We start from the raw sequence: 9,618 nt of genomic DNA on the forward strand, positions 1-9,618 counted from the left end.
AAACAAGCTTGGACTCTTAACATAGAGCCGGCCTCTGAGTTCTTAAGAGGCACTTTTTGAAAAGACTGAAAACAAGTCTGTATGCCATTGGAGCTGACCATTGAGTTTCAATTGCCGATGTGTTGATCTTCACCTATGAACCACTAAATAGAGTTACACGTGAGGGGGCGTCTTGGCAGTCCCACATCAATGGGGGAAGTCAACAAGGGTGGTTTTAAATAGGGAGTTTTAACGAAAAGCCCACAGTACTGTTCACTTTAATGAAAAACTACATTTTTATACTAAAAAGTCAATCCTGATACCATTCACTTTATCCTTTATTTTGTCCTTATCGTTAAAACTCAAAGTTTTCAAACATTTTAATTAGTTTTCCTTTTTTAAATATGATTACCCTATTCTAATTAATACCGAGTCTTTTATGGTAAAACCTCACACCTGACAGATTGGGTAGATGGTAAAGTTAGAAACAATATATCCTTAAAGTGGGCCCCCGGGCCCGTTGATCCAAAAAAAAAAAAAATTTCAACAAACATGGCCAAAACAAAGTGTTTGTTTTTTTATCTGTAAAACCATTAATTATTAGTATTAGGCAGAGAGAGTATTTATTCTCGTGTGCTTCTGCATCGGCCGCCAATAAGGAATATCGATCTCGATGAGTTCAAACAATCTCGATGAGATCAATCAATCCATTCGTACACTACAATTATTTATCTAAAATATTCTGCCACTAAGTTCTAATATGGAGGAAAATTATCAATCGATGAGAAAATTACAGAGAGAACTCCTGCAAAGTTCTAATATGGAGGAAAGCAAGGGTTTGAGGTTGATTTTGTTCCCAATGCCTCTTCAAGGACATATAAACCCCATGCTAGAACTGGCCAACGTTCTACACCACAAAGGCTTCTCCATAACCATAATCCACACACAATTCAACTCTCTCAACCCTACAACCCATCCACACTTCATCTTCCACTCAATCCCCATTGAATTGTCTCGAACCGAGGCCTCCACGAACGATGTTATGGCGTTCATTTTGCTTCTAAACGTGAAGTGTTTTGAACCCTTCAGTGAATGTTTGGCTAGGTTGCTGTCAGATGATGATCAGGAGCCTGTTGCTTGTTTGATCTCTGACCTCTTGTTTAGTTTCACTCAACACGTTGCTGAGAACCTTAAGCTCCCAAGGATTTTGTTGAGGACATCGGCTGCGTCTTCCTTTGTTGCTTATGCTGCTTTTCCACTTCTGCTGGAAAAGGGTTACCTCCCAATACAAGGTAACTGTGTGGTTTCTTATGAGCTTCTTTTCGGATCCTTTTCAATCTAGGTATACATCCCCCTCTAATCTTTGTTGAGAGTATAAATTCCACATCCATTTTGTATCTATGCAAACTTCTATTTATTTCTGACTTTTAAAAGGTTCTTAAATTAAGGGAACAACCAAGAAACAAAAATCAGTAGAGGTGCGTGTGAAATGAGAAAAAATGTGTGGAAAAATCATTTATCTTTTTTTTTTTTTTGATCAAAGGAAAAATCATTTATCTATCGTCAAGTCTTACATGACAACATATAATTATGATCTTGAGTCCATCTATTGTTATTGTTTAATTAATTGGAGTTGGATGCTCTATTTTGTCGACTTGACTTCATTCTACTAGTAATTCTTCGATCTAAGACATTTATTAAAAATCGATGAATTGTAATGTGTATGTGATTTACGTAACAAACAAATTTAAATCAGTTGGGGGAATCCTTCGGTTTCTAATAAATGAAGGGTAGCCAGACAATGGTACTACACGATCTGTTGATCTTAGCCGAAAGGTCAAAAAATGTATCTATATCAGGTTCAATTCACATAGTAAAAACCTACGATTCATGATTTGTGTTAAGTTCGATATTTAGTTATTACTTCTCCATAGTGTGACCAAGAACCATCCTTCTCCCAGAGGAGTACAATAAAATATCATTGCATCAAAGGAGAAGAAACAAGATAATGAGTCAAAATTATGGTATTGTTAATTTGGTACAATGCACATAATTATATGTTAATATATACTTATATTTTTAGGGTTACAACAATTACTTATATTCGTATGGATATCTTTCTGTGTTGGGATCAACAGAATCTCAACTAGAAGAGCCAGAGTACTAGAGCGTCCACCTGTCAAAGTCAGAGACCTTCCTGTGCTCAAAACAAAGGACCCACAAAAATACTATGAAGTAGTTTCTGGTTTGAAGAAGGCAGTCGAAGCCTCATGTGGGATCATTTTCAATACTTTTGAAGACCTTGAAGGAAATTCACTGGCCACAATCCGCCAAGAACTCTACACTCCAATTTTCCCCATAGGGCCGCTTCACAAGTGCTATCCTGCAAACACTTCTTCCAGCATCAACTTATTATCACAAGACCAAAGTTGCATTCCATGAGGTACCGTTTGGTACGTGGGATGGGACGGAACAGAGTGGGACAAGGCGTTCCGTCCCACGTTTGGTACGCCTAAAATGGGTGGAACGAGCTGTTCCACGGGACGAATTTTGGGTGAATTTTTGTTCCACCTCACCCCCCTGGAACGACTCGTTCCACATCCGTGGAACACAAAATTATAACCTCTCCGTCTCCTTCTTCTTCCTCCTTGTTTCCATCCGAGGGCATCTTTGCTCCTGCTCCATTCCGTTCCGTCCTGTCCCGTCCTGTCCCGTCTCATTCCGTTCCGTCCCGTCCTGTCTGCATACCAAACGATACCTGACTGAACACTCAAGCACCACAATCTTTCATCTATGTGAGCTTTGGGAGCATTGCTGCAATTAAAGAAACCCTATTTTTGGAGATAGCTTGGGGTCTAGCCAATAGCAACCAACCCTTTTTGTGGGTGGTCCGACCCAGGTTAGTCCATGGGTCAGAATGGATAGAACCATTGCCTAGCGGGGTTTTCGAGACCTTGAATGGAAGGGGCCAAATTGTGAAATGGACTCCACAAAAGAAAAATTGTTGGCACATCAAGCCGTTGGAGTGTTTTGGACTCACAATGGTTGGAACTCTACATTGGAGAGTATTTGTGAGGGGATTCCTATGATTTGCATGCCATGTCTAAGTGATCAAATGGCAAATGCAAGATATGTGAGTCATGTGTGGAAAGTTGGGTTGCAGTTGGAGCATGGGGTGGAAAGAGGGGAGATTGAAAGAACATTTAGAAAAATAATGGCGGAAAAAGATGGGGAGGAGATTAGAGATAGAATCTTAATGCTAAGGGAAAAGGCAAAAATTTGCATCAAACAAGGTGGTTCTTCATACCAATCCTTGGATGGATTTATTAAATACATTTTATCCCAATTTGCTATTCAATCTCAAGGGCAATGAATCTTCAATTTGGTCTTTGGGTAGTTTACGTAATGTTATCACATGAATATATATATATATATATATATTTTTTTTTTTTGTATGAGAAGATATTGTGTTATTTCTTTGATCTTTAATATACGCCATTTTTATAATACGTCAATAAATTAATGTGTAGCTAGGGTTTGATTTCAATAATATTATAACATCGAACTCCTGATTACTTGGAGTTGAACTTAAAAAGGATATACTAAGCTAGTGATATTTGGATTTACTTTTCATGCTAACTAAATTTCAATTGTTCTTGAAAGCACGAAGATTATTAAATAGGGAACCAAATCTCCTGCGGATTCAAAGAATCTAAGCCTATAGATCAAATGATCCGGGTAATTGAATTTTGATTCAACGACTAGAACAGGAGATTCCTCTAAAAATTATAATAATTATAATCATTGACTCAAATTTCAATGGATCGGATCATTTGATCTCCTTGGGCTCAGTTCCTTTGTGTCCGAAAGGGATCCGGCTCCATTAAATGGGAGCCCAAATAGAGTTTATTATTTCTTTATTTATTTTTTATTTTCTAAGTGAGTTTTTTCAAAGCGTGAGTGGGAAGGCTGGAAAGGTTCAAAATCAAGCAGCTGACATGGTCGAAACCCAATCGTTCTCAATAAGCTTCTCATTGTCTGATATATACTTCTCCCGTCGGTTCTAAGCATCACAGTATTACTTTTCGCTGCCACTACTATTTTTTACTGAAAGCTCAGAACGTTTCAGGTACCTTGCTTCATCATTATGACTTCTTTACCGTCTTTTTGGTTACCAAGAAAACTGATTAATGATTAATAGAAAGTTCAATTCTTGCCCTGTGAACAAAATCTAATCTTTGTTTTCTGTTGATAATTCTAGAATAAATAGAGTTCTAAGGAAAATGTTGCATTCGATTATTTTTCTTCTCGAGTCTGTTTGTTAACATTATTATTATTAACGGTTAATAGAAAGTTCAATTCTTGCCCTGTGAACAAAATCTAATCCTTGTTTATGTTGATAGTTCTGGAATAAGTATAGTTTTAATGAAAATGTTGCCTCGATTATTTTTCTTCTCGAGTCGGTTTGTTTAGTATTATTTTTATCACTTTCTTTCTACAAAGTAGAATTTCATGGGAAGATAGCTGTCAAGGTAAATTAATTGATTGTATATGTTTTTTTTTCTGGTTTTTTTTTTTTTTACTTAAATATTGAGGGACATAAAAATGTGTTCAAAGTTGAATTCTCAAGCAAGAGTTAAAGATAGGATTAGTGAATTGCCGGATGCAGTTCTTTGTCACATACTCTCCTTCATTCCAACAATATATTCCGTGAGGACCAGCATTCTGTCCACAAGATGGAAGAGTATGTGGGCTTCTGTCCCCAATCTAGACTTTGAATTTGAACAAAATGTCTACTACGTGGAAGGAAGAATATATGTCGAACTATGTTGGTTTTTTGATGTTTGTCGATAGGGTACTTTCACTTCGTGACTCGTTGGATATTCAAAAGTTTCGACTTCATTGTTACTGTTGTGTTGAAGATTTCTCTCGTATTGTAGGTTGGATTTGCACTGCCATCAGGCATAATGTTGTTGAACTTGATCTTTGTGTTTATACTGATAATATAGTTTGTCCGACTTTCGAGTTGCCTCAATGCGTTTTCATGTGCAAAACACTGGTGGTTCTCAAGGTGAAGTCAAATTGTATTACCTATGCTTCTCCTACGTCAGGTTGTTTCCCAAGCCTCAAGTTCCTTGATGTCAAAGTTGAATATCCTGAAGACGACTCAATGGAGAAGCTTTTCTCATGCTGCTCCGTACTTGAAGATTTGTCTATAAATGCAAACTGTTAGAGATTTACTAGTTTTGATGTTTAAGGTCTCTGCACCTGAACTAAAGAGATTAAGAATGACCTTCGTCAGTGCTTACCTTGTTTCTAAAGATCTTGAGTACGATATTTCTACTAATGCCCCAAAGCTTGAAAACCTTGACATCAAGCAGGACTGTTTGTCTATTTATTTGTTTGATAATTTCAAATATCTGGTCAAGGCAGTGTCGATCTCTATAGCCATTATGAACAAGAGTGGAATGACGCTTCAGAACGAACAACTGCTCTTCTGGAGGCTTTTTCCAATGTTAAATGTCTGTCTATTTCAGCTCATTTTGTGGACATTAAGTTTTTCTGCATATATCCTTACACTACCATAAATGTGAGGTAAAAGCACATCCCTGGCATGCCATCTTGTTCCATTCTTTTTACCCTATTTATCATTCTTACTTCGTACCAAAAGTAGTGTTTTGTAATTCAAACCTGTATTACGTTCTGGCAATTTATGATTTCAAACAGTATGTTATGCATCAGTAAATGTTTAATTTATAAGTTTGATCAATATTTTATCTTTCACAAAGGGTTATTGGCTGCCTGCATTTGATAATTTGAGCGAATTGAAAAAGCATCTAGTTTATGCATGATGAGGTTATGTTTGATCAATTCTTTATATTTCGTGAAGAAGTGTTGTCTGCCTGCTTTCGATCAGTTGACCCAGTTGAAGTTGGTTCTTTATGATTGCTATCGTTGGGATTTCTTAACAGAGTTGCTCAAGAAATCACCTAATTTGGAATCTCTTGTCATCGAACATAAAGAAGTAAGATGTATTCCCACTCATGCAAAGTTATACCACCTTCCAGCTATGTACTGTTCTCATCATTTGTTCTCTTTCAGGACGAGGAATGTGTTAAAGGACTATGGGGAGCATGACAGGTACTTGAGAAATGTCTTATACTCAGAGCACTGATGGAGGACACCGGAGTCAGTGCCTATTTGTCTGATATCACACCTCAAGACTATCACTTTAAGGGGATTTGAGGGATACCCGCATGTGAAGAAAGTGGCGAAGTATTTGTTAAAGAACGGTAAAGTTTTGACTAAGATGACTGTTTATAACGATGAGTTATACAAAGTGCTAATGCTTGAGAGGGGCTCTAGGACTTGTTGGGTTGAACTTGTCTAAAATGTATTGTTTAGCTTTTACAGCGGGTATCGTTTGTAAGTCCAATAAACGGGTTTAAATGGATTCTGTTATCGAAGTTGCAAATCACACAAGCACCGTTGTTAATCTCAAGATGGATTGATTTGTAGATGTTTGTTTTGGACTGTATACATTTCTTATCCACTTTGTATTGCTTCTTTTAACCTCGGGGAGGATTCGATTGTGGTGACATGAACATATGTGGTTAAGCTACTCATGCCATGGTCTGCCAGTTGACACTCGTGGCTAATTTGGGATCGAAGGATCAAAGGAGGGTAAAGTTTTTGACAATAATATGAATGACCAAGTTGCAAAAGGATCAAAGGAGCTAAGCTATACTAGTGACAGAAAATGATCAAAGTAGAAGGGCGCTAGAATTTTCAAGTTTCAAACTTTAAACTTGACAGTAGCATCAAACGTACAGTTAATTTATGCTTCAAAAGGCTTTTTCCGGACAAAGAATGTGGTGAGAATAACTCGATTTGATTAAGACATAGACCTTCTATATGCTCAGAGCATCTATGGAACATACCTCAGTCTGCCTGCTTCTTGGATATCTCCTCGAGACTATCATCATGAGAGGACTCAAGGGATACCCGCATGAGAAGAAACCGGCTAAGTTTTTTTCTTTTGATGGATATAAGTGATCGATTTTGATAATTAATCCAATCGGAATACCTTTGATCGGATTGAATTGGATTGAAGAAGACACAATCCAATTTACACTATATGAAATGCGGATTGACAAAATATTATAAAGAAAAGATACCAGATTATAGTACTAAATGACAACCCTTCCCAGTAAGTGTATATAATATTGTTTGTTTAGAAAAAGAAAAGAAAAAAAAAAAAAAAGAGAAAAGAGAAAGAAGTAAAACCCTCCCTATTGTGGGATTTCAATTTTATTGTGATACAAGGTATGTGTGTAAAGCGGAGGGTTAATTACACTAACATCTCCTGAGGTTTTTCATGCTTTCACAAAACCCTCTCACATTTGAAACATAACACTAACATCCCTTGAGATTCTAATTCACCTTCACATAACCCCTTTAGGGCTAACATCACCTTAAAAATAATTTCTTAGAGACAAATTTGCCCTAATTATTACTTACTTTATGAAAAATCCTTTATAAATAAATAGAATAAAAATTCAAATTAAAACCTTACATTAAACAATAAAAGGAAATAAAAGAAAATTGAAGAAATCTTGTTACCTTCTTCCTCTACGCTGTTAATTCATACCCCAATCCTCTTTTCTTAATTGGAAAAACCCTAGTAGAACAAATCTTTCTCATGTTAAATCCTTTGGGTGTTTCAGAGTAGGAATGTGGTCAGGTAATTTCTTCCAAGAAGCCAAATCAGGTACTCTTCTCCATGTTTGAAATCAGGGCTTCCTTCCATATCGTTTTCTCGTCGAAATTGGTTTCAGTTTGGATGAACAAGAAGCAAGGGAGGTTGACGAAGAGACGGAGGTGGCGATTTGAGGACAAGAACAGAAAAAAAAAATTTGAGAGAAAGATCCGAAGATGCATAGATGGCTTTCTATTTTTAGTTCTTATTTTTTTTAATGGTTAATGTATGTTTTTGAAGTCCAACAAAAAAAAAAAAAATCTATTTTCTTTATATTGGTTATTATTATATGTACTTTTAAAAAGCGTTTATTATTTTTTAAAGTGATTAATAGTGGGGCAAATTTGTCTTTAAGAAATTATTTTAAGATGATGTCAGCCCTGAAGAGGTTATGTGAAAATGAATTAGAACCTCAAGAGGTGTTAGTGTTATGTTTTAAACGTGAGAGATTTTGTGAAAACCAGCCAGCCAGCCCGGGGCTGGCCATTTTTTTTTTGCTTATGTTGGATTTCTTGTCGGTTATGACCGACATGAATTCTTTGAATATTTTCTTTAAACAGTTTTATTATGTTTTTTTATTTACAAAATTTTTCCTATAACTTCTATTTTTCATATATTTTTTTTTAAATTCTCTTTTTTTCTATAACTTTTATTTTACAAATTTGTTTCATATTTTTTTTAAATTTCATTTTTTCTATAACTTCTATTTCACAAAATTTATTTCATATTTTTTTTCATTCTATTTTTTTTTCTATAACCTCCTAAGCCATTATACAACATTAAATTAAATTAAGTAACATGAAACAAAATTAAACAATATTAATAACATTAACCAAGATAAAAATTATACAACATAAAAAAAAAAAAATTTAACAACATGAAACTTAAACAACATTTAAGTTGTAGTTTTTAAATAATAAATTATGTTTGGCCCTCGGTTGGAGACGGTTTTTTGTGACAGGGCTAAAACAGGCCCTCTGGCCTTTTGGCCCTTGGTTGGAGAATCTTGGAGGGCCAGAGGACTAAAACGAGCCCTCTGGCCAGCCATCAGTTGGAGATGGCCTTACGAATAAAGAATAAATAACGATTTAGTCCTCTGGCCAGCCATCGGTTGGAGATGACCTTACGAATAAAGAATAAATAACGAGCAACATTCATGTCATAATCAGTACACTCCCCTCCATATTTTATTATTCCCACTAACTAGTGCAAACATAAAATAATTCTTGAATTTCTTTTGGCTTATTAAGTAGTTAATCATGAACGCCTATATGTTCTTTGCCTGTGAAACAGAGGAAGCTGCATGAATTATGTAGCATCCCACGTGAATCATGGATTTCTTTGTTAAAATGCTTATTTGAGTTCTTTCGATTTTTAAAAAGGTAAATTACCGAAGCCATCAGTTGATTTTTTTTTTTAATTAAAAAAAAAAACCCAAAAGAGAGACTTATAGTGCTTTCAACCTAATCAAGAGCCTTAGATGTCACATTCCGGTCCGGGCCCCCACCACATCCTGGCCTTGACTCCACCGTAACACGATATTGTCTGCCGTGGGGGCATGGTGGGGCCCAAAGCGGACAATATTGTGCTACGGTAGAGTCGAGCCCAGGATGTGGTGGGGGCCCACACAAATGAGCGGTGAGCGGGTTTGGACTCATTTCACATGTGATACCAGAGCATAAGAAAAGTGCAGTGAGGTAAGATAATAATTATACCATCATAAGGAGCCACCTGAACTGGGAGTGCCACAAGTCCTCGTCGATACGGAACTTTTAGTTTTAAATTTATTCACATTATCACATTCTATGGCTTCTTCACCTTCTAGATGTCGGCCAACACAGCTCGATTCGGAGTTCTAGTGGACATTCCGGATCGGAATG

The 9,618-nt window shown here is 36.3% G+C and overlaps 2 pseudogenes; both read left to right on the forward strand.

The window, feature by feature from the left end:
* The first annotated feature begins 739 nt into the window (after positions 1–739).
* On the forward strand, positions 740–3,352 carry LOC137714814 (UDP-glycosyltransferase 76B1-like; annotated as a pseudogene).
* Positions 3,353–4,584: 1,232 nt separating this feature from the next.
* On the forward strand, positions 4,585–7,178 carry LOC137714594 (F-box/LRR-repeat protein At4g14103-like; annotated as a pseudogene).
* The last annotated feature ends 2,440 nt before the right edge of the window (positions 7,179–9,618 follow it).

The sequence above is a fragment of the Pyrus communis genome, chromosome 14, assembly GCF_963583255.1.
Source record: "Pyrus communis chromosome 14, drPyrComm1.1, whole genome shotgun sequence".
Lineage (NCBI taxonomy): Eukaryota > Viridiplantae > Streptophyta > Magnoliopsida > Rosales > Rosaceae > Pyrus > Pyrus communis.